This window comes from Mesoplodon bidens, assembly GCF_964165515.1.
Source record: "Mesoplodon bidens genome assembly, chromosome: 12".
Classification (NCBI taxonomy): domain Eukaryota; kingdom Metazoa; phylum Chordata; class Mammalia; order Artiodactyla; family Ziphiidae; genus Mesoplodon; species Mesoplodon bidens.
Genome location: NC_138168.1, coordinates 76,477,454 through 76,503,593, shown reverse-complemented (window position 1 = coordinate 76,503,593; position 26,140 = coordinate 76,477,454).

Genomic DNA, 26,140 nt, shown 5'->3' with positions numbered 1-26,140 from the left:
ATACTTTATTAACTGCATTTGTTCTTTAAAAAGAAAATGACCTGAAACTTTGTTTTCCCTAAGGCGCCACCCCAAGAGACATCAGCTTCAGAAACCCTGTTTCACTGATTCCCATGACTCAAGGGCAGAGCCGTGTGGCACGTTCTCCACAAACTGGCTCCTCTGATGAGGTCTCCTCATGTCAGCTGGGCAGGGGATGGGGTCACCACACCCAGGCTACAGCAGCTGAGTATCTGTAATCTGTCCCAGACCTGACTTTCTGGATGAGGTCTAAATTTCCATGTTAAAGAAAAGCACTGAGATTTTTAGATTCTGCAAACACCATCTGCTATAGAGAAAGGAACAACAAGAAAATAATGTAAATAGAAGAAATAGAAAGAGAAACTCATTTTGACAAGTGGCAAAAAAAAGATAAGCACAGGTCTCCAGGATAGATCAGTGACTCTCATAATAAATGCCTGTTTTACTGCAAAACATTAAATTCTATTTTTTGCCATAACTCAGTGTGCACGCAATCCAAGATCCATTAAATTAAATCTTAGCATCGTAAACTTTGCTTCTGTCATTTATAAATATATAACAAAATTATTGGATGGATTTCTCATCTTCTTTCAAAAGGCCTGCTTAATATGAGGCAATGTGGTGTTGGTTCAGGCCACATACATAGGAACGGGATCATTTTGTCACCACTGCCATTTGTATGTCTGTAAATCTGTGGCTCTAGATTCAAACTGCTGACCTAAGCAGAGCTGCTTCAAACCAAGAGATGAACTGGATTTTATACACAGCTGATGAAATAACATTAAAAGAACTACTATGATTCAATATATTAGACATTTGTTTCATTTTTTTTGTTTTGAACTGGGAAAATAAAATAGTTGAAGTTTTGCTTAAAACTAAATTTTAAAAAAGCCATTTTCCCAACAGGTCTAAATCTGGAGATACAAAGTTGATTCTGATAATTCCTTGGAAATAGTTTCACCCTCTTAGTGACAGGACACGCTAAGATTCAGCCACCTAGAGGGCACAGAAAATACAGGACCATATTAATGTCCACGGTTGCTGCCTGGCTGGCCTCTCATTTCGGCCTCTTAAGAGAAATGCCTCTTACTTCAGAAAACACTCAAAGTGGCTGAGGGGAAATTGAGACTCAAATTTTTATTTCTGTTTTCCTGATGCGTATTCCTATTTCACCAAAATATGACACAGCACTATCACAATGAAGTGTTATCCACAAGAAGCCACATGTATCTGGTGTTCAGCTAAGTGCTCTGATATGGAAAGTCAACAGACTAAGTCCTACAGCCTAATGATTTAGAAGTAGCTTGGATACCCGTGCCTTTATGTAAATCCATGTGTAATGGAAAGGAAAGATAAGCCCTCGATAGAGATGCAAGTAAAATACAAAAAAGGCGTCTAAATATAGGAACTCTAAGGTCGTCATCCTCAATATCTTACCCATAGCAAGATGGATAATTTAAACCTTATCTCCATTTCAGTAAAGGCATGTTTACCATGGGAGTGGGGAAAACTATCCAATCTTTAATGCAGTACTGTGTGCTGAAAAGAGCAAAGATTTTTTTCTTTTACTCAAATAGAGGATTAATTAGCTAAATTCTTTAAGTGCTTTGTTCTCTGAGTCTTATTTTCCTCATCTGTAAATTTCTGTCTACATTAGTCATCTCAGGTTGCTATAAAAAAAATACCATAGGGCTTCCCTGGTGGCGCAGTGGTTGAGAGTCCGCCTGCCGATGCAGGGGACACGGGTTCGTGCCCTGGTCCAGGAGGATCCCACATGCCGTGGAGCGGCTGGGCCCGTGAGCCATGGCCGCTGAGCCTGTGCGTCCGGAGCCTGTGCTCCGCAACGGGAGAGGCCGCAGCAGTGAAAGGCCCATGTACTGCAAAAAAAAAAAAAAAGTACCATAGACTGAGTGGCTTAAACAACAGGAATTTGTTTCTCACAGTTCTGGAGGCTGGGAGGTCCTAGATCAAGGTGTCAGCTGATTACGTTTTTGGCGAGAACTCTCTTCCTGAATTTCAGGAGGCTACGGTCTGTGTCCTCTCTCTCCTCCCTCATGGCCTCATCTAAACCTAAATGTCATCACATGAGGGTTAGGGACTTCAACACAGGAATAATTCAGTCCGTGGCACTCTCAAAGTTGCTGAATGGATTGCACAGTGCTTGGCAGGGAAGGATCTCAAAAACTGGGCAAGGTAGGCAGTGCAAAAAACACTAAGAGTAAAGACACAGGAAAAAAGAAAGTTGGGCCAGAAGCCAACAATCAACTTGAAGGATCTAGTTAAGAGGTGCAAGTCAGCCAAAGAGAAATGATGAAGCATGCACATGGTAGAGTCAGAGCGCAGCAGGATAGCTGAGCCTGGGCGAGTGGGTTCCCAAAGTCAGGGCAACGAGTCAAACAAAGACATGGCACCATCAATAAGAGGTTGCAACTGGGCAACTCATATCTCTACTCTGTACTCTGACAGGTACCCATGGTGGGTGTTGAACGATGTAACTATACGTGGTAGCAAGTGAATCACCATGATGTGTGTGTGAGGTGGGGGCTCATTTTTAATGTTTTCTTATTCATGAATAAGAAGCAGTCTACCCATCCCTGGTGTCTACTCCTACATTAGAGTGGCTTTCTCCTAGTGTCCCTAACTGTCAATCTAGCTGCATTTATAATCTTGCCCAAGGATGTCTCACTGGCATAAACATACCCCACTGATTCACCTACCAGCAGACTAAGAGGCCTGGGAAGGACCCATGTGTTGGCACCATTCCTGCGACCGTCTTCCTTGTGGCTGGGGCTCCACACCAGGCACTACCTGGGTCTTTCCTTGTTCCTCCCCTTGGCTGCTGTCACAACCTTACCCAACAGATGTCTTCCTGTTGGTTGTGGTCCCCAGGTGGACCCTGAGGCTGCCTTGACGCAGCCAATCGTAAGGATGAATCTAAGGCTAAGCGGTTTGCCACCAGCAGTACTGCAAGCCCATCCTTCTCCTCACAAATTCGAGAACTTTAGATGGATCTGTTACCCGATATCTCGTACCTCCTTCCAGTGATGGTGCTCTTCCAGCTTAGTTCAGCAAATTGTGAGTAATCCTTCAGCATTTTTCTTTATTTTGATCTATTTGCACGATACCTGGTAAGACATTCCTAAACGTTTATAGATCTCAGTCAGTACTCTTAAGTTTCTGCTGCATTGTATCTTTTACTGTCTTGCTGAGCATATTGAAAGGAGGCTCCTGTATTTCCCGCTGTGTATTTGTGTGTATCCTCAGGATCTAATACAGAGCTGGGCATGCATGTTCAATGTTCAATAAATGCTTGCTGGCTTGAAATAATATTTTGATTTCAAACTTTTTCCTCTTCTTTTCTTTCACCATTCCCATTTTTATCGGCCAACTTCCCCTATACTAGGTCTATTCAAGTCAGTTAATCGTTCTCATCTCAGTAAAGGCAGTTACATTTCCATTCCTGTAACTTAACATAATGAATGGAACTTAGTAACATCAGTTGTATGTAAACATAGCTAAAATCAGGTAGGGCAATGAGTGACACTGAAAAAGACACCCACTGTTATTGATACCCATACTGGAAATGGAAGATCCCACGCCTGCCCATGGGTATTTACAAGCTGCTACCATTCATAGTTAATGCATTCAACCAGTAATTCCTATTACTAGAAGCACATACATAAAAGAAAATTCCTCTTAATAAATATCACACAAATAGACATTAAAGATGTTACATTGATATAATTGAGGTAGAAATTGCTAAAATGACATGCAATTGACTCTCCTTTGCAATAAGCCCCACCAAAGGAATAAAAGGAAGAGATTGCTAAGAGTACGATTAAACTCCAGTAAGGTCTATGCTTTAGTTCCTTTAAGATTGCAAGTATTTTATTTAATTTTCTATGTCTATACTTGGAAAGGCTATTTGAACTCATCATAGGTAGTTACTGAATACATCTTTTTAATCTCACCTTCTTGTTTATAACAATCCTTTTTCATTTCACTCTAATCAAATATGCCATTCAAGGTCTAGAATTTTATAGAGACATAACAGTAGTTATTTATATGCTGGGAGCAATCCATTTTTTGAACAGCTGGCAAAGCAGCTTAATATCTCCGCCAATCATTTTAAGCTCTAAAAATTCCACGTTCTCCAGTGCTCTTAAAGGATAACCTCATAACGCTACTCAGCCCAGGAAACAAGATACCTCATCTCCATTTTTTCCCTCCTTTTTGATTTTTGAGTTTTTCAGTTGAGCTTTAAACCGTTTTGTTACTAACAAATAATTTACAGTGAGAGATCAAAATTAGGCAAATGCAACTTTGATCCTAGAGTGTCTGGCAGTAAAAGGTTTGTTTACTCAACAAATAATTATTATGGACCTGCTCCTCTGTATGCTAAGGAATAGAAAAACAATGATGAGGAAGACACTCTGTTCTGGAGGAGCTCCAACGAGGGGACACATAAGCATAAACATGTCTTCAAAATAAAAAATGATGAATATGGGAAAGGACACATGATCATCATGCCTGTGGCTGAACACAGCTATGGGTGATGCTTCACCTGGAGGAACTCAGGAAAAGCCTTCCTAAGGGAGTGACTCTTGAGTGGGAACTTGAATGAAGAGCCTGCAAGTCAGAAGGAATGGGAGCTCCAGAAGGAGGCATGGGAACAGAAGGCTGGATGTGCAAAAGGACACAGGGAAGCCAGTGTGCATGGAAGTTGCGAGCCCAGGGCCGAGGTAGAAGACCCGTTTGGGTAACGAAGTCTAGAGGCAGACTATCAAGAGAGGCAGTATGTCTAGTGGACATGTATTTAGGCTCTGCAGTCAGACAACATAGGTTCAAGTCCTGACTTTGTTACTTACTGGCTATGTTTCTTTGGGCAAGCTGTTGAACAAATCTGTTAACTGCCTCATCTGTGTAGCAGAAGGGAGTAACTGCACTCACTTCGAGGGGTTGCGCCTATGATTGCACGGGATTATAAACATAAAACATTCAGTCTAGCACATTTTAAGGTTACCTTCATTTTAAATGTTATGATATGCCTTGTGGCACGGGCCTGTGGACAGTGGGAGGTTTTTAGTTAAGTGAGAAGTATAGACGTATTGGAATGTTAGAAAGGTAAGGCTTTAGTATGAAGGAAGATAGATGAAACAACTGACCAGATGCAGGGATATGGGGTAGGAGACTCATGTAATGTCCAGGTGAGAAATGATGATGGCTGTACATAGTAAGTACAGATGTGGAGAGATGAACTGGAGATACGTTTTGCAAGTGGAATGATCACAACTTTCTAAATGACTGAATTTGGTAGCAAAAAGTCAAAGATATGTGTAAGCATCAAGTAAGAAACATCTACAACCTACACAATTTATATGTATGAGTAGCTTACTCATACATATAAGACACATGCACACGTGTGTATTTTTTTTATAAATGGTATCCTATAGCATGTACACTTCTGTGTCTGGTTTCTTGTACTTAGCAGGTTTTCGAGATTCTTTTTTTGTGTTATGTGTGTTAGTACTGAGTTCCTTATTAGTTAAAGGAATAGTTAAATAGTTAAAAGAAATACTTGTTAAAAAGTATTTCATTGTATGAATATACCACAATTTGTTTATCCACTCTCTATTTGATGGATGTTTGAATTATTTTCAGTTTTAGACTACTGTGAATAATGTTGCTATGAAGACACTTGTACAAATCTTTTGTGGACATATGTTCTCCTCTTTTTCTTTTTTTTTGTGGGGGGTTGAACACCTAGGTGTGGAGTTGGTGAGTCATAGAGTAGATGAATGCATGTTTAATTTTATAAGAAACTGCCAAACTGTTTTCCAAATTGGCTATACCATTTTACACCCTCTGGGTAATTTATGAGCTTTCCAGTTGCTCCACATCCTTGCCAACATTTGGTGTAATTAGTCTTTTTAATTTTTAGCCATTCTTGTGTTTAAACAATGGTATTCTTTTTAGGTTTATTTTGAATTTCTTTGATGATGAATAATGTTGAGTACTTTTCTGTGTGATTACTGGCCACTTGCATATTTTCCTTTTAAGTTGCTATTCAAGTCTTTTGCCCATTTTATTTTTGTAATTTTTAATTAAAAAATCAGACATTTTGCCTTTGTACAATTAGATTATAGGAATGATTTTAATATTCTAGGTACAAGTCTTTGGCAATTATATGTATCATAAACATATTCTCCTGTGTGTGAAACATTTTCTCTGTGCGGCTTGCTATTCATTTCTTAGTTGTGTCTCCTAATGAACAAAGTGTTTGATTTTGATAAAATCCAATTTATCAATTTTTTTCTGTGGTGATTAATAATTCTTTGTCCTAGGATATGTACATTTTCCAAGGTCATAAACATATTCTTCTTTGTTTTCTTCTAGAAGCTTTATAGTTATAACTTTTATGTTTAGGCTTATGATTCATCCCAAATTAATTTTTATGTATAATATGAGATAGGAGTCAACGTTTATTTTCCACATGGATATGTAGGTATGCCAGCACCATTGATTAAAGAGACTTTCCTTTCTTCACTAAATTTACTTGCTACCATCCTAGAAATTAATTGACCATATGTGTATGGTCTAATTCTGGTTTCTCTATTCTGTTCTATCAATTTGTTGATCTGTTTTAAAGCTATTACCACAGGCTCTTCTCTCTTTGGGCCCCATCTCCCTGTGTTACAGTTTGGAAAGTCCAGGTAGAAAGTCAGGGTGAATGTGGAGTTTTCCTTTTCTCAAGGATCACAGTCCTGTGCTACCTGGAATGCCCGGCACTGACCACACCAGGCCAAGGCCACTCCTCCCAAAGATTAGCCTCACCACTTTGGGAAGCTTTCCTTTCCTTTTCCCTCAGTCCACACCAGCATTGCCCAACACACACCCCATCGGGGCTGGGGCTCCTGTTCAATAGTTCTTGAGCTGGTTCCAGTTCTCACCTCTGTCATCGATCCTTATGTAAGGTTTTCAACCTCTGCTTTTACTTTTGTCACCACCACTGAACATGAACTCCGTGAAGTATTTGTCCTTGTGTACACAGTACCTAGCAGACTCCTGGGCTCAGGTAGAAGTAACTCAAAATACAGCTGTCAAATGAGTGAATAAAGTCACTGAAATGATTTAATAGTGATAAAATTAGGATTTCATAAAATAAAGACATTTCTTTGACTTCCACTGTCTAGTTTGTCAAAATTTTTAATGATGGTGGGATATAAACACTTGTACTATATCAAGCTTCAGTTTTATATAATATCTAAAGGAGCACCATATGTGGAGGAACAAGCCTCTTTCTAATAATTATTACTAAAATGCATGTATTTCACTTGTAAATTGTAATCCCTCATTAATAGGTTGCAAACATTATTTATGCATTTGATACATTGTGAGGACTATTGTTACTATTAATGCTATTTTTAACATGCTAATAACTCATTAGGCTTTTAAAGCTTAACATTAAACCACTAATAATGTTATTTCAAACAATTACTCTAACAAAAACCTTTTCAGGTCTTTTAAAACTGAAAGAATGTGATACATAGCATGCATTAATTCATTTTATAATGAGTCCCATTACAACAAGTTTCTGGTGTATAGTAAATACTATTTTATCACACAGACCATATCAGTTACCTAGTGGTACCACTCTGAGTAGCGTCTTAACTTTCCAGAACAGAACTCAACAGTTCATCTTCCCGACTTCACTGATCTGGCTGCTCCTGCTAGTAATGTCAGCATTAAAGCCAAATACCAATTATATAAAATAGATAAACAACAAGGGCCTACTGTATAGCACAGGGAACTATATTCAATATCTTGTAATAAACTATAAGGGAAAAGAATCTGGAAAAGAATATATAACTATATATAACTATATAATTATATATATAACTACATAACTATATATATATATACAACTAGATCACTTTGCTGCACAACTGAAACTAACACAATATTGTGAATCAACTACAGTTCAATTACAAAAAATAAGTTTAAAAAAAAGAAAAAGAAAAAAAAAGCCAAATACCAAGTGAGCCCAAGAATGATCTATTGAAAGAGTGGGTCTTTGCAGGCTCTAATACCCAAGGACACTGGAAGAAATTTTGCATATCTGTTCTTTATAGATTATTCTGTGGCTCATGGATATTCAATTTTTATGCTTCTTATACTTATCCTGCATGAACAGATCATATAAACTCAAATAGTCAAACATTCAATACAGAAATCTATAAAAATTCTCAATATTCACTTCCTACCTTTACCATATTTAAAAGTATGCACTTATACAGTCGCAAAGTTGTGTTTTTAATAAAAGTTTAATACTTTCTCAAAAACCATTAACTTTAAAATTACAAATGTTTAATGTATCCTAGAGTAAAATTAAATGCATTTATATGGCAGCAGGGCTTTTTATATAATGCAGTATTGTGCTTTAAGGGTGTATGATGTTAAACAATACTTAAAGAAATGATAAATCTTGTACCGGACTATTATGTGAGGTTAAACTCTGCTCAAGATTCTTTTTAAATGAGAAAATGGGTTAAGTATAAGAATAATTAACATTTATTGAACATTTAAAAATCTCTAAGCATATTTAATTCTTACTAGCCCTCTAATTTAAAAAAAGCAGAGGATTAAAATATTTAAATATTCAAATTTATGCATTCAAATAAGTGTTACCATTAAATAAAATACCTGGGAGGGCAAATACATTTTTTCCAAGAGTGTTGCAACTGCTCAAATATTTTGAGGGTCAATATCTTCACAGTAGAGGCAAATTTTTAAGAATGGATTTGATAGTGGGAAGCAGCCGCATAGCACAGGGAGATCAACTCGGTGCTTTGTGACCGCCTGGAGGGGTGGGATAGGGAGGGTGGGAGGGAGGGAGACGCAAGAGGAGGGATGGGGGAACAGATGTATATGTATGACTGATTCACTTTGTTATAAAGCAGAAACTAATAATAATAAAAAAAGAATGGATTTGAATTTGTGAAATGGTAAACAATTACTGAGAGCCAAGTATAATAATTAAGGAAAGGGATCATGACCTGTAAGCTACTTTGTAGCTATCGACAGACTCTAAAATTTACATGGGAGGGCAAAGAAACTAGAATAACCAACACAACACTTAAGAAGAAGAACAAAGTTGGAGGATTCACACTATCCAGTTTCAAGATTTACCATAAAGTTGCAGTAACCAAGACAGTGCAGTATTGGTGAAATAATAGATGATGGAACAGAATGGAGAGTCCAAAAATAGACCCAAAGAAATATATTCAATGTTTTTGGTCGGATTTTTTTGGTACAAAATATAAGTATTCAAAACCATTAGAAAGAGTAAAGAATAAAATGGAAACAACCCAAAGAGTCACCCCTAAATATGTGTATCCTCACATTTTCTATTTTTCATCCACAAAATGGAGTAATACTCAGCTACTAAAAAAAGAGATCTATGAATACTGGTATGGACATTGGCTTACATGTATATACATCGTTGTGTACATACATTTATTTTAATTCACTAAAGTCCACATTTTATTTGGATCTCCTTGATTTTGATATAATGTCCTTTTCTGTTCCAGGATCCCAATATAAATGTAATGAATCAGAAGGAAGGAGAAAAGGCTAGAATGATCTACATATATGGTAACAGATTAGAGTTGCAGACATCTCTTATGAACCCATGTTTAGCTTCACATAGATACATATGGATATATATAGAAACAGTTATACCTATGCGTATATGTACAGATTCCTATATAGGCCCTATAAATACCTATGTGTATATATACAGATTCCTATACAGCTGAAAGGGCCTAGAAATAACAACACCCTGATAGCAACAAGTGTACCTTGTGCCCAGTTCTCTGGAACCAGGAACCAGGGCTCCCTGGAGAATCGGACGATTCTAAGTCTGGGATAGCAAATATTCAAGATGCCGAGAGCATCTTGTAGTGCCAGGAAGTAAGGAAGTGCTGGAAAACAGCAACCATGGGGTCACATCAAAGGGACACAGGAGCCAGCTAAAAGCATTCCCAGTGGCCAAGGCTGAAATAATTTGAGTAAGAGAAGAAAGTAGTAAGCCAGACAGAGAAAGACAAATATCATATGATATAGCTTATATGTGGAATCTAAAAATATGATACAAATGAACTTATTTACAAAAAAGAAACAGACTCACAGACATAGGAAAGAAACTTATGGTTACCAAAGGGGGAAGGAGGGAGGGAGGGAGGGATAAATTAGGAGTTTTGGATTAACATATATACACTACTATATATAAAATAGGTAAGCAACCAGGACCTAACGTATAGCACAGGGAACTATACTCAGTATCTTGTGATAACCTATAATGGAAAAGAATCCAAAAAAGGAAAAAAATATATATATGTATGTATATGTGTGTGTGTGTGTGTGTGTGTGTATATATATGAATCACTTCGTTGTACACCTGAAACTAACGCAACATTGTAAAACAAGTACACTTCAATTTTAAAAAAAGAAGAAAAGAAAAAAAAAGAAAGTAGTGTTGGATTATAACTCAAAGTTCAAAATAAATATCTATGAGTTCATACTGATATAAATAAATAATTGAATAAATAAATAAATGGGGGAAGAATAGACAAATCTCCCATGGAAAAAGTTTCCAAAAACTTCTGTAAATAAACAGTCTACAAAGAGGTGGAGCTTATCTTCCCAGTCCGTAAGTGTGGGCTGTGCATGGTGACTCCCATTCAAAGAGTGCAGTACAGGAAGGGGGAAAAGAGTAACTTGACAGGGACAAGAGAAACCTGACAGACACTAGCTCAGCTGGGTGATTAAGGTCAACATCAACAGTGATGAGTCATGTTGATAGCACGTGCTTTTACTTATTTATTTATTTATTTATTTATTTATTTTGGCGGTACACGGCCCTCTCACTGTTGTGGCCCCTCCCATTGCGGAGCACAGGCTCAGCAGCCATGGCTCACCGGTCCAGCCGCTCTGCGGCATGTGGGATCCTCCCGGACCGGGGCACGAACCCATGTCCCCTGCCTCGGCAGGCGGACTCTCAACCACTGTGCCACCAGGGAAGCCCCATAGCATGTGCTTTTGACAGAATTTGATAAAATGAACTCTCACCTCTGTGATCTTATTCCTAAAAACCCATAATCCCAGCTGACTTAGGAGAAAGACATGAGACATATCCCAAATGAAAGACATTTTACAAAATACCTGACCAGTACTCCTCAAAACTGTTAAGGTCATCAAAAACAAGGCAAGTCGGGCTTCCCTGGTGGTGCAGTGGTTGAGAGTCTGCCTGCCAATGCAGGGGACATGGGTTCGAGCCCTGGTCTGGGAGGATCCCGCGTGCCGCGGAGCAGCTAGCCCCGTGAGCCACTGAGCCTGCGCGTCTGGAGCCTGTGCTCCGCAACAAGAGAGGCCGCGATAATGAGAGGCCCGCGCACCGCGATGAGGAGTGGCCCCCGCTGGCCGCAACTAGAGAAAGCCCTTGCACAGAAACGAAGACCCAACACAGCCATAAGTAAATAAATAAATTAATTAAAAAAAAAAAAAAACAAGGCAAGTCTGAGAACTCTCATAGCCCAGAGGAGCCTAAGGAGACATGGTGACCAAATGTAATGTGGTATCTGGGATGGAATACTGGAACAGAAATAGGATATCAGGTCAAAATCCAGGAAATGTGAACAAAGTATGTACTATAATGTTAATAACAAGTATCAATACTTATTCATTAATTGTAATAAACGTACCAAAACGTGTAAGATGTTAATAATAGGGGAAACCGGGTGTGGCACATGTGGAACAGTGCTCTCTTGAGTAAATCTGAAACTATTCTAAAATAAAAAGTTTATTTTAAAAATCATCCCCCTGAAAATCAACTCTCAAAAACAAAAATACAATATTTTTGGAAAGCAGGAAAAGGAAGAATGGTTATAAAGTTATACCTCTCCTCTGTGTCTAGGGTGGTATTTTTTAATTGGTCCCAAATCAAAATTTATTAAAATTATAATTATAATCAAAATTTATTTTATTAAGAAAATCAAAATTTATCTTGCAACTCAATGGCAGCCCTATCATACTTCCACTAGTCAAGGATATTCATGTAGTACTTAATAGCTGCTACAACCTAAAAACATCATACACATTCTTAACCACTATGCTAGGTCATCTCTTGAAAGTGGCTATATTGAATGGGAAAATCTTACTGTGAAAGTATCTACACAGGTGCTTATCCCATCAATTATCCCACCAAGGCTAGACTTGTGTAGGGATAAATGCTGGCATGTTTCTTTACTTTCCTTTTTTTTTCTTTTTGCATGTTTCTTTATTTTTTTTAAAGTCCTTGTATTTTATAGTCACAATGAAAACATCTAGAGTCCTCAAAGGAAAAAAGTTCCAAACACTTCATGATTAATTGTATAGTCAACTTCCATTTGTCTCTCAATATCTTATTTGAGGTGCGTGTATATGATGTTTCATTAGAGAAAGTAATATGTCAAAATCTGCAGGAACATCCTCTTTTAGCATTTCTGTTTACATTTTATTGGTGCTCTAAGCTATCTGCAGTTGTCCCAGGTTCCAAAGTCCTTTGGTAGCCTTAATTATAAGTGCAATGGACTTAAAGATCCCAGGGTTCTGTTTCAATGTAAACATTGCACCCTAAACACATTGGAAACAAAAGATTAAGAACTGCAGACCTTCAGGGCAGACATCTGTCAGTGCAGAGTCTGCCATTTCCAATAAACCCACCCATGCAACTCAGATTCCTTAATCAAATAGCAAGCTCAGCTGTTTGGTTTGACACCCAAGCAGCCTTTTTCAAATTATTGTCCCAAATCACAAGAAAACCCTTATTAGCCATTCATCCAGTCCTTTTGTAACCCCTGATGTAAACCAAATTTGCTCTTTGATAGCTGGTAAAGAAGCACAGTAGATATCTGTAAATGGTCAAATGAGTCTTAATACTATGTAACTAGTGATAGTACACTTCACTCACTCTGCCTTTAAAATAAAAATGTTGTGTTCAATACAGACACAATGAATACTGCAGAATCAAAATGCCAATGTATCCTTTCCAAATCTCTTTTTGGAGAGGATACCCTGTGTTTGACCAAACAGAGAAAAAAAAAAAAAAAAAAGTCTTGCATTGGACAGAAGCAAATGCAGGGCTTTCATATATTGGCCTCATGACAATATTTCATCTTAATACAAACTGGTCACAACACTACTGCAGAAAATTGCTCTCTATTTGCTGGCACCCTGGGATGCCATCTATACTGACAAGACTGAGAAACCCATCAATGACAATTCAGGACTCAGTCCAATGGTAGTATCCAAATGCAATGTAAGTGGATTTTTTTAGGGCTCTCTTTGTGGATCTCTTTAATTCTTATTCATGTCCACTGGTCCTTGACTTGCATGAAAATTCAATGCAATAAAGGCTTCCGCTCAACTGAATTCAATTTCAGAAATTATCAAAAAGTAAGATTTAGAAAGTAATTTTTAGAAATCCCTTTGACTACCCCCGGTGAGACAAATAAACTTGGAGGACTCTGCATCTGCCTATTTCAGAGGCACTGTCCTCCTGCATCATGGAAGACATCTATTCTATTTCAAGTTAACAAGGCTTAATTCCCTTTCCATGGGCAATTGGCAAGAATAAATTAGCCACTTCACTGAGACTTTTCTGGAACAAAACTCTTTATGATTGGAGCCCACACCACAAATTTTAGGTACTTTCTATGCACGTATAAATAAATCTATCAGGATAATTTTTGAAGGTTATTTGCTTAACATTACATCACAACTTCTGGCTAAGTTCCTTATATTTGTACATTTTCTGTCATATATTACTTTTCTCCTCCAATGCACTTTAATGAAATCACTTAATTCTACATTCAAGGTATTTGACCAAGACTAAGGGCAAATATCCTTGCAAATATTCTATATGTTGAGAACTTAAAAGTTTAAGAAACCAATTATGACTGTAGAGTGTGGTTTGCCTTTTGTTGTACTTAAACTATCATGTGAAACTAGCAGAATATTCCAGTCTAGCTGATGTCAAAGGCAAGATTCCCTCACTCCCACCTCCTGCTTAAAAGAGTTTGAAAAAAGACTGAATGACTTCAAAATAAATTAGGAAAACCCTGGCAGCAATATGGGTAGCATCAAAATGAGTCCAATTCATGTAATTTAGGACAAGCAAATGAAACTGTGCCAACCATATGCTAACAGTCTGCTAATCTCTGCACCTGAGAAAATTTTCCACATCAGCTTCTCTCCTTTACCAAGTTTAAAGCCAAGGCAAATACATATACTTTGCCAGATGAAATTCAGAAAGGACAATTTTGCTGCAAGGTCTCTTAACTAGGTATGCATGATATATTCTGAAGCAACGAGAATAATCATCTCGATTTACCACAAGGGAGTCCATGAGCTTATATTCACCTCACAAAATGAAGTTTTGACTTTCCAGATGAATAAATTAGACTGCAGATCACTATATTCATCCATATGGAAATAACTATCGTACAGACTCCAATTTTAAAAAGCATTTAGTGTTTTTCAAGGACAACAGACTATTATGGAATGTTCATAATTAAATAAACAAAAGCACAGGCAATAATAGTAAATGAAAACCAGGTACTTCAAACTTTAGCTGATAGAAATGTTATAAGGCTATCAAAATCTGCTAAAACAATAGGCAGATACTTGGGGAATATGTTAAGAGCAAGGGAGCTGGAGATGAATTGGTTTAGGAAACATTTTGCAGAACCCACATGTCTGTTTCTTTTTTTTTTTCAGATGCAAGTTTTGGGGGTTTTTGTTTGTTTGTTTTGTTTTTTTAACATCTTTATTGGAGTATAATTGCTTCACAATGCTGTGTTAGTTTCTGCTTTATAACAAAGTGAATCAGTTATACATATACATATATCCCCATATCCCCTCCCTCTTGCGTCTCCCTCCCTCCCACCCTCCCTATCCCACCCCTCTAGGCGGTCACAAAGCACCGAGCTGATCTCCCTGTGCTATGCGGCTGCTTCCCACTAGCTCTCTGTTTTACACCAAATGTCTTAGTTTCTTAAAGCTCAAACTCCAAAGTAAACAGAAAATGTGAAAAAGTGAGCATGCTTTCCTGCCGAAATTACAGAGGCAATTTAGTCAGCTGGAGAGGGATGAACCAAAGTTGAAAATCAGCCAGAAAACACACGTTCACTTCACCATCACTGCAAGAACCACCAGGAGAATTCCGCATAGTGTAGATGACAATTATGTGGCTAATTCAAGAAGCAACTTTTATATTTAAATTCTTAACTTAGAAACTAGGAATTTATCAAAAGTCATTATCTGGTAGGAATAAAATTAACAGTCTCTTGAGATCTTCCTGTAAAACCACTGTTAATAACCAGTGCCTTTTTTTCTCATCATTTTGCTTTAGTGTCCCAAGAAGTATGTTTTGTTTTGTTTTGTTTTCCATTACGCGGGCCTCTCACTGTTGTGGCCTCTCCCGTTGCAGAGCACAGGCTCCGGACGCGCAGTCTCAGCGACCATGGCTCACAGGCCCAGCCGCTCTGCAGCATGTGGGATCTTCCCGGACCAGGGCACGAACTCGTGTCCCCTGCATCGGCAGGCGGACTCTCAACCACTGCGCCACCAGGGAAGCCCTCCCAAGAAGTATTTTAAACACTAGCATTTATACTTTTTATTCTGTGTACTCATTAAGCGTCCTCTCAGATGTCACCACACTGTTTATATATCAACTTTATATGAGTATGTATATAGCTATAAGATGTATGTGCACAGTTTTAAAATTAAATTCTCAATATCAAAAGGAGGTCTGGGGGAATTCCCTGGTAGCAAAGTGGTTGGGAATCCACCTGCCAATGGGGGGACATGGGTTCGAGCCCCGGTCTGGGAAGATCCCACATGCCAAGGAGCAGCTAAGCCCATGCGCCACAACTACTGAGCCCACGTGCCGCAACTACTGAGCCTGTGCTCTAGAGCCTGCGAGCCACAACTACTGAGCCCATGTGCCGCAACTACTGAAGCTCACGTGCCTAGAGCCCGAGCTCCACAACGAGAGAGGCCACCACAATGAGAAGCCCGCGCACCGCAGTGAAGAGTAGCCCCCGCTCGCCGCAACTAGAGAAAGCCCACGCGCAGCAACGAAGATCCAATGCAGCCAAAAATAAATTATTTAATTAATTAAAAATAAAAAAAGGAGGTCTGGGCTTAGGTATTGACCAAGGAGGTTCATGCCTGGGGAATGTCAAAATCAAGGCTGAGATGTGAGGACTTGTGAGGGTCTAGGAAGGAAATCAGGTTCATGTAAACAACCTAGTAGAGGCGGGCCCTACTAAAGGTGATCTATGCCGGGGACCTGCTGGAGGGCAACAGCGGGGGTCGGGGGGAGGTCCCAGAGGTGGGTGAAGCACCGTTTCTGGTATACCAAGAGCTGGGACATGGAGCCCATGACAGTGAGGAGGTCTAGGACAGGATTCCAGCTCTGGGGGTAAGTGAAGCAGGTAAAGAAGGAAGGTCCTCTGGCATAGGGTAGTCTGACAGGTAGTTTCAATTCTCTAACAGGAAGCCAGCATGATTCCAGAAGTGGAGAGTGAGAAGCATGGTGGGAGCTTTATTTTCAGATATTTCAGTGGGAGGAATGACAGTCAACATGTTCATACTTCTTTTTAAGAAATTGGTAGAAATAATCAGAACATATGGATGCAACAAGGAATCCTTAATTTTCAAGAAATTGGGGCAACAATTATAATCCACTTTAGCAATGCACTGAAAATAGCAAAAAATATAATGCCTAATTAAAACTTTGTGTCATTTGAATGAACTTAACTAGTTAAAAAGGAAACTTTCACTATCTTTATTATCTTAATTTTAGCAGAGATATGTAATCACATATAATACAGTTTGTTTTAGCTAGAGCTATTGACTTTAAATACCAAACTGTCATTCATTTGATTTAATAAAGTTCAGGGGGGGAAAACAGTCTTGATTTTCATTACCAATTTCCTTCACTCTATAAAAAGAAAGCCACCATCTCATTATAAACTTTGTATTTATTGGAAAAGAACTTGGCTTGTGGCTAGTTATCACTGGCATTAGACAGCATCATTTGTATTGTCTCGAAGGAAAAATCCAGGGCATTACCTCTGAAATTCAATTCACTGCAATAATTGCTGCATTTGCAAATTTGCCAGGCAGCTTAATGTAAAATATATCAATAAAGTTAGTAGAGTCTGGCAGTAAACAAACATATATTTAGATGTCACTAGGGTTAATAAGAAAAGTTTCAGTTTATATGGAACACAAAACAAATTACAAGATTGTGTTGTTTGGGCAGATAAGCTAGCAAAGTTACAAGTGCTTCAAAACAACCTTTCACATGTGTTATATAAAATGATCATGAAAGCAGAGAGAATATTTATAGAACGTTAACTTGTTTTTGTGTCATTTTGTTCGTCTCAGTTAATTACTATGTAAGAAGATACCAGCCATCTGTGCCTTCTATGAGAAAAAAAAAATTTTAGTTTAAAAACAAAATCTCCCCATACTCTAAGGAAGTTAATTCTGCTTCCAATGGAAGTACCTTCAGAATAAATTTTCTCTTCTAGTACCACTGTTTGGAAGGGTGGGTAATGGCTCTGAAAGTATTCAGAGAAGGTCAAGGCAAGGAAAATGAGAGCAGTAGGATAGAAATGAGTGTGTTCTCATCCATGCCATTGGACCCATGCAATTTCCTTCTCCCGAATCTGTGGACCTCCATGAGGGTCCTTCCTTGTTCTGTTCACTCCACAGCCAGGCCCAGGCAAGGCAGATTCAAGTCAAAATTTTATTTCAGATTCTCTCTCTTAATCTAGTAATCAATAGCATTTACTTAGTGGCTCACTAGAAAACATTTGGCAATTCCTAATGTCTAATTTTTTCTAGGAAGAACTTTGGTAAAAACATATCTCAGTAAAAAGAAATTCCCCATAACTAAATCTCATTATAAGCTTACCAGAAAGTGAAATAGGGAAATACTAACATTATTTTCAAAATTGAAAATTTCACAAAGGAGTAGATTTTACAGATAATGTCTAATGTATTTCAAGATTCAACACAGCTATTGTTCTGTTGATGTTCTTGTACATTATTAAAGTTGATATTTTTAATAACAACAATAGATATCACAGTCAGATGGTAAGTCTTTTTGAATTTTGGAATCACACATATAGATATAAGATTTAATAGTTGCTATCAAATAATGTTTGGGTCAAAGAAAACATTATAGTTGCTATTATGTTTATTGACCCAAAAAGAAAATCAAAAATAATATGAAGATTTGTATTATATATAAACTGGAATATCATAGATACACTGTAAAAAGAAAAGTTCCCAGATGTTGCAAGAAGTAAATGCACTTTATTCATGTTGTTTTAGTATACAATTAAGTATAAAGGACTCCCTACCCAAAAATCATCTCCCCAAATAATCAGCTAGCGTAAAACAGTTCTAGCACACCCTGGCTTAAAGGAATGCCAGAACACAATGGCAGCATATTACTAGAAAATTATTGTTTATTTAATGCTAGTTCAGAATTCATCAGAAAGGGACCACTTGCTGGTTCAAGATTTTAATTTTTGAATAAAAAGCTTCTTCATAAAATGATCTAATACCTTTTGGTGTCTTTTTCCTAAGCTCCAGAAAGTAATGGCACATGATTTTTCAACAAAGCCTTTACTCTCTGCCATTAATCCTTTCTGAGTAAGCAAATAAGTAATCCTTTTAATCACCAGGGCTGATATACCCTATTGGTGAAACATCAGATAGCCCCTTGCCGATTGCAGAAGAATCATTTCCATGGGCAGGGAGAAGGGCAGGATAAACATCTCCATATAGGATGTCATGGCTGAATTAAAAAGCACTGCACGAGGAGCAGAGATGGATTATTATTTTATTGCATTATAATCCATGGCATCATTAACTTGGATGGCATGTTCATATACTCATATCCTTCTCTCGAGCTGCAGTTGTGTGCAGCTAGCTGGTGTCCATTTATACGGGGCTATATGAGAGTGAAGAGAGAATGTAGCTGGGCACAACTCTTAAGTATGAAATACTGTGTCTGCCATAAAGTGTTGGAACTTTGTCACATTCTCTAAATGGAGCCATTTAAATGAATCTCTTTCAACTTTTAGGCCTAGTGTTGAACATATTTATTTTCTTTGACCTCCCCCAATGTGTGACTTCTGTCCATTTATTCCTTTTAGTTGATTTTTTTTCTTATCTCAAAGAGCTCAGTGGGATTTTAGAAAACAGAATTATTAAACTTGAATGCACTGCATCAACAGCTCTTAGAGTCATTTTTTTTTTAAAAAAAGACATACATATGCTTTAGCAATAAAATTAAAACCCACTTGCATGGCATGTTGCCTTCCATTTCATGTTGTCCCTTTAACCATCATGCAAGATAAAAACAATGACAAAACATTCTTTTTTGTTCCTTTTTGATATCCTGGGAAGCTGAACATCACCACAATCATCATTGTCACCACCACCATCAATGTCATAGCTAATACCTTTAGATTACATATTGATTGTCAGGCACTGGTTCCAAGCCATATGTGTGTGTGTGTGTGTGTATGCACACAAATTTTATATATATACACACACACACACACAATTATATATATATTATATACAAATTATAATAACATATAGATATATTATGTTAATTAATATTATATATACAAATTAAATCCTAACAACAATTCTGTGACAGGGCTTCTATTATTGACCTTATCTACTTAAGCCTATTTAGGTTAATCTAAATACATCATCAGAAGGTTTCAGATGGATTGGAACTGTCATAATGTATACAAATTTAAATAAAACAAGGGACTTTGCTCTCAAGAGCTCAGAGGCCACATCAAATTTAAGGTACATGACAAAATTAATTTTCATTGTCTAAAATTAGGACAATTACAAAATCAGAAAACTATGAACACACTGAGTTTCTGTATGGAGTGTCACTCCTTTTCTGTTGGCTACCCAGCAGCACTTAAATTGTATTTTTTTAATTTCATTGAATCTGAATATTCATTCAAATTATTGAATTATTTTGTTATACTTAATAAAAGCTAAAAATATCTTATGAAGAACAATGAAGTTTCCAAAGGGTATTTGAATGAATAAAAGAATTAGCATGTCAGGCTGAGCATGGGCTCAAGTCCCATTAAAACAAGGCATCACGTTCTTAAAATTTCCAAAAACAAATTATCATATTTTTCCCTGAATAACTTTCTACTTCTTTTAAAGGAACTTATTATTATATGAAGAAGTTAATTATTTTTAAAGGTTAGTAGAAAATATTGCACTCTAGGGAAAAAGAAATCAAAATCCATCTGAATAAAAGATTTTCCATTTATTGGATTGACTCAGTTTTTTATTTTTTATTTTTTAAACACTTTTTAATTGAAGTATAGTTGACTTACAATAACCCAGAATTAGATTTTCCATTTTTAAAAAATTTACAGAATCAATAATTCCTCAAAAATTACTGATTCACAATGCTTTGTTTTTGAAAAACTAATCCATATTTGACTCAGAGGATATTTCTTTAAGGGGTTTTAAACTTAAAAAAATAATAATTCAAGAATTAAGTCATAAATTGATGGAGATTTTGAGATAATCTATACAGGGGGGTATGTGTGACCCAACAAAAATAAAACTGAATGAAACAAAGCCTGCAAAAATGCCTAACTGGATGTCCAGCCCAGTGGCTGGAACAGCAGGGGCTCTAAAGCTTAGTCCATTTGACCTGAATAATGCTTAAAGTATGTTTTTAAATTTTCTTTTATTCTTTTATCTTATGAAAATAAAACATGGTAGGAATAAAAGGTAATAACTGTACCAACCAATATCCATATTATAATTTACACGTTACTTACATATGATTGTAGGGATCCTCCATGGAGATAGGAAGACCTGAGGCCCGTACATTCCTTTTGCTACTAACAGAAATGAACTTCACAGTGTCTTAAAGATGATTTTCCCAAAGCCCACAGAAGAAGAAAACGCCAGAACCCTGGCCTACAAGTATCCTCTCCACCATCTCATGCTTTCCCTCCACAAGGAACCAAGAAAAAGTATGATTCTCCTTTGCAGAAAATACTCAATACCATCATTCAGCAATTATTTTGTGGATGTCTATCAAATTAAAAAGGTGACTTTAGGCCTTGAAAAGAATGCAGAGCCCAAGGCATTGTTCTGCCTTCAAGGAGCTTAAAATTTAATAGAATCTGTAACCCCAATCACATTTTTAAAATTCTGTGGTAATAATGATACAGTCAATTTACTATTCATATGCCATCAATGTTTTCTAAATCATTTAGTGCATTTCATATTATAACAGCAACATTTTCCTCTCTCACTCAAAACAAAATTCTTAACAAACTAACAAGTGGAAGAGAAAATGAGTGTGTATGAGGAGAGCTTCAACGAAGCAGGATTCTATACAACTAAAAGTAGCTACAGCCAAATAATACATGTTTGTTACAGCAGTATAACTGATCAGGTTGTTCAATACCCTCTCTTTCAGAAGGTGTTCAATACCCTCTCTTTCAGAAGGAAAATGTCTAACATGGCAAAAACACTTTCAGCTCAACTAGACATATTTTGGTCACATGATAGGGTAGGAGTTCTCTGAAAAATCCATTTTCACTGGAAAAAAATCCAGGGAGGTTTACTGTTTTTAGTTGTTTCATATATAGAATCTTGATTTTGTTGCTTCCTCAGGAGCAGATACACTATCTTCCACTTATTCTCCATCCATTCATTCAACAAGTATTTATTGAATCAGGACTATTCTAGGCACTGGAGGATCAGCAGTAAACAAGCCAGACAAGCTCTTGCCCTCACACTGGGCTGCAGGGGACACAAATATATATGATGTCAACTGCTATGAAGAACAGAGCAGGATAAGGGGGTTGAGAGTGTTGGGGCAAGGGCTATTTTATATGAAGTCCTCCCTGAGCAGATAGGATTTGAACAGAGACCAAACAGAAGTTCTGGGTGTATTTTGAAAGTACAGCCAACAAAATCTGCTGGTGGATATAGGGGGCAAGGAAAAGAGAAAAGTGAAGGATGAATCCAAGGTCTGGAGCCTGAGAAACTGGTAGAATGGAGATGCCACTGACAGATACTGGAAGTCTGTGGAAAGAGCAGGTGCACGGTTGGCAGGGGATGGGGAGCTTGGAACATGAGTATCATTTTGCACATTTTATTGTTGAGATGCCTACTGAACATCCAAGTAAAAATACTCACAATGCAATAGCTTACTTAAGTCTAGAAGTTGGGGCTAGCAATATACATCAGCATGTCTGTGGTATTTAGACAGGAGATTCCACCAAAAGGGTGGAAGTAAGTGGGAAGAGAACAGGCACAGAGATCAAGTCCTCAAGTGCTCCAATGATGACAAGTCTAGAAAACAAGATAGAACCAACAACGAGATACCACTTCACACCCATTAGGTTATTATTTCTTTTTAAAAAGGAAAATAACAAGTGTTAGGATTTGAAGAAATTGGAACCCTTGTGCTGGTAGGAAAGGAAAATGGTGCAGCAGATGCTACAGCAAACAGTTTGGTGTTTCCACAAAAAGCTGACATAGAATACTATATGATCCATCAGCTCCACTGTGGGGTATAATCCAAAAAAGATTTGATAACAGCAAATCAAACGGATGTTTGTACACTCATGTTTATAGCAGCACTATTCACAATCACCAAAAGGTGGAAAGAATCTAAATGTCTATCAACAGATGAATAAACAAAATGTGCCATATAAATACAAAGGATTATTACTCAGTAATAAAGAGGAATTACGTCCTGATATATGTTACTATATGGATGAATCTTGAAAATATTTATGCTAAGTGAATAAACCCAGAATTAGAAGGACAAATATTATATTATTACACTTGTACAAGGTATCTAGAAAAAGCAAATTCATAGAGAGGGAAAATAGAATAGAGGTTACCAGGGGCTGGAGAAAAGGAGAATGGAGGATGATATGTCTTAATGGTTACAGAGTTTCTGTTTTGGGTGATGAAAAAGTTTGGAAGTAGGTAGTGGTGATGGTTACACGACATTGCAAATACATTCAATGCCACTGAACTGTACACTTAAAAATGGGGGATAAAAATGGTTACCACGGTTAACTTCATGTTATATATATTTCACCACAACAGAAACACTAAAGTGAAAGATAGAGCCAGCAGAAGAGACTGAGATGGGGTAGCTAATGAGGTAGGAAGAGAACTGGGAGAGAGTGGAGACCAAGCAAAGTGCTTCATAAAGAAAGAAATAATCTTAAGGGTTCCAGGCTACTGGGGGGCTGGGCAGGATGACTGCGGAATGAGGGTGAAAGTGGGTGGGCAGCTCACAAAAGCTTATATTATTAACTGAATTAAAAGAGTCCTTATCCTTGGAAGTTTCATTCCATTTCCACTAACCAATGTTATCAGCACAAATCTTGGCATTATTGAAGCACGGTAAGAGTTATAACTAACTGCTACAGAGCAACAGAAAGTGTAAGGGAGAAGAAAGAGAGAGAGAGAGAGAGAGAGAGAGAGAGAGAAGAGGTCAGAAATATTCCAGCACAGACACCGTTTTTACTAGGCCTAACATTAATGCTTTTAGTCCCTGACCTCCAAAGTATGAAATTAATCTATTTTAAAAGAAAATAGGGGACAGGGTACTGATTGAAACCAATCAATCAAGTTGGGAGGTGATTAATAGAAGGCAGTCTTGTATGTGCTGCAGGCATATCTACAATGCAGGTAGAGAAGTGGTCATTTTATAGTTCATTACATATCTGTGTGATGTTATTTATTGTTTACTTAAGCAATAGCAATTGAAGCACAGGCCAATTCCCAGGAATTAATGACCCACCGGGAGAGTCCATTACCTCCGGACATTAACCTCAGTCAGTTCAGTTTCTCCAGGAAAATCCCTTCGAAGAACTATTTGTTCTCCATCCCTTGTCACCACATTTAAAAACAGTATTTTAAAATATTCCTTTAGTGTAAGGTCATTGAACTATACTCACAGGTCTACTCTTTTGAAAGCAATAGTTTCTTTAAGCTAATGGGGCAGGGTGACTACAAAGACCACCGCTTGAAGGCCTTCTGAGTTCATCCTACTGTACACAGCAACCTACAGAACAGAATTTTTTTTTAAAAAAGAGGGTGAGTTAAAACTCACTTCAAATGTTTCAATAGTCATAGTTTTAAAGTAAACATTTTATCTGAAGCATTTTCAGGGTTTGAAGACTCCCAAATATCTCCAAACCAGAGCTTAAAGTGTGAAGGACTCACAGTTCTAGTGCTTTCTCTTGAAAAGAGTACAAAGGAAAAAAACAAAGGAAACATTAACAAAAAGAATTAATGTGATTAAAATACTGGTCCAATTATGAGGAACAATCTGTAAGCAGCCAGAAGACTGGCCCAGGTGCTAAAATAGTTCTAGGTGGGTTATGTTTATAAAACTGAAATTCTGCCTCCCTTTACTTTTCCAAAGCAATAAACAACCAGTATTTACTAGGAAGGCATAATCCTGATCATTGCCAAGACAACGGCCCAGAGGACGTGAAAGCTGGACAGAACCTGAGTCATCCCCAAGGCCAGGACCCGTGATACCACTTGCTTCAGGACAGAGAGAACTGGACTCTCCTCAATGCCTACTCGAGAGCTACTTTCACCTTAGCTTTGCCAATGCCATTTGATAATAACAGTAATAATAATCATATATGTGTACCTACTGTGTGCCAAGTATTCTTCTGAGAGCTTAAGACACATTGATTTATTTAATCTTCACCATCACACTCTGATCTGGGTACTGCTATTATTACCCCCATTTCATAGATGAGGAAGACTGAGGTACAGAAACGTTAAACAACTTCCCCAGTGTTACCCAGCTGGTAAACGGAAGAGCAATGTCTAAAACCTTGGTAACTGGGCTCCATAGCCTATGCCTTTTTTTTTTTTTTTTTTTGCTTTTTGCTGGGATTTTATTAACAAGAATAATAACAACAACAAGTCACATTTGGAAGATGCCTTTTAGAATATAAAATACTTTCACACACAATGTAGATTTGATCCCAACCACCTTGTGAAGCTGACTTACATCTTATTATTCTCATGTAGCAAGCGAGCAAAGAGTCTCAAAGTGGTTAAATGACCTGCCTTGCACCCGAAGCTGATAATGTCAGAGCCCCATGTTGGAACCCAGGCTCCAAATTCAGGGTTCACCCTGTTACTTCAAACTCTTTGAGAAACAGTCCCTACAGTCAAGGAGCTGACAGTTAAGTTTAACCCGCTTAGTAAATCATCTAAACAAAAGAGCAAGCGCTCTGGGAGTTTCCTCTACTGCTGTTGCCAAGGAAGTGTTTCCCCTGGTCTTAAAGTTTCTGAAAGAACTGTGCCAAACACAGGCTTCTGCAGGCACACATTTGGCCTCAGACTTTGGGTTAGGCTTCATCAGGCATTCACATCATTCCCAGGGCTAAAGACACCCCCCACTTAGACTACTGACCCCTCTGCACAAAGCTGTAAAATACAATAAACCAAATTAGATGGAGAAAATAAAAATACGAATTGGCAGATATTAACTTAGGATTTTCTCTAGAGCCCTTGGGACCTGGGGTTTTCTGAGGAGATAAAAAAGTTGGGGTAGAAACAGCCTATGCCTTCAATCAGGAAGGAAATGACCTTAACTGCACACTCTTTTTCCAACACCTAGTCTAGCATTAAAAGCAGTTAGCCAACACTTATATTATGCTTATTATGTCCTGCAAATATTAACTCACTGAGTCCTCGTAATAACCCCGTAAAGTGTCCTTATCACCATCCCCAACTTACAGATGCTCAAACTGAAGCAGAGAGAGGTTAGGTAACGTGACTGAGCTCACACAGCTGGGAAGCTTCACGGAGCTGATATTTATATTCAGTCTGGCTCCAGAGCAGGTACGCTGTCTCTCTTTCCCAAAGTTTCAAACACTTGAGCCCATGGCCCTCCTACCATAACCCTCTGTCTTCCTTCTCCCATTTC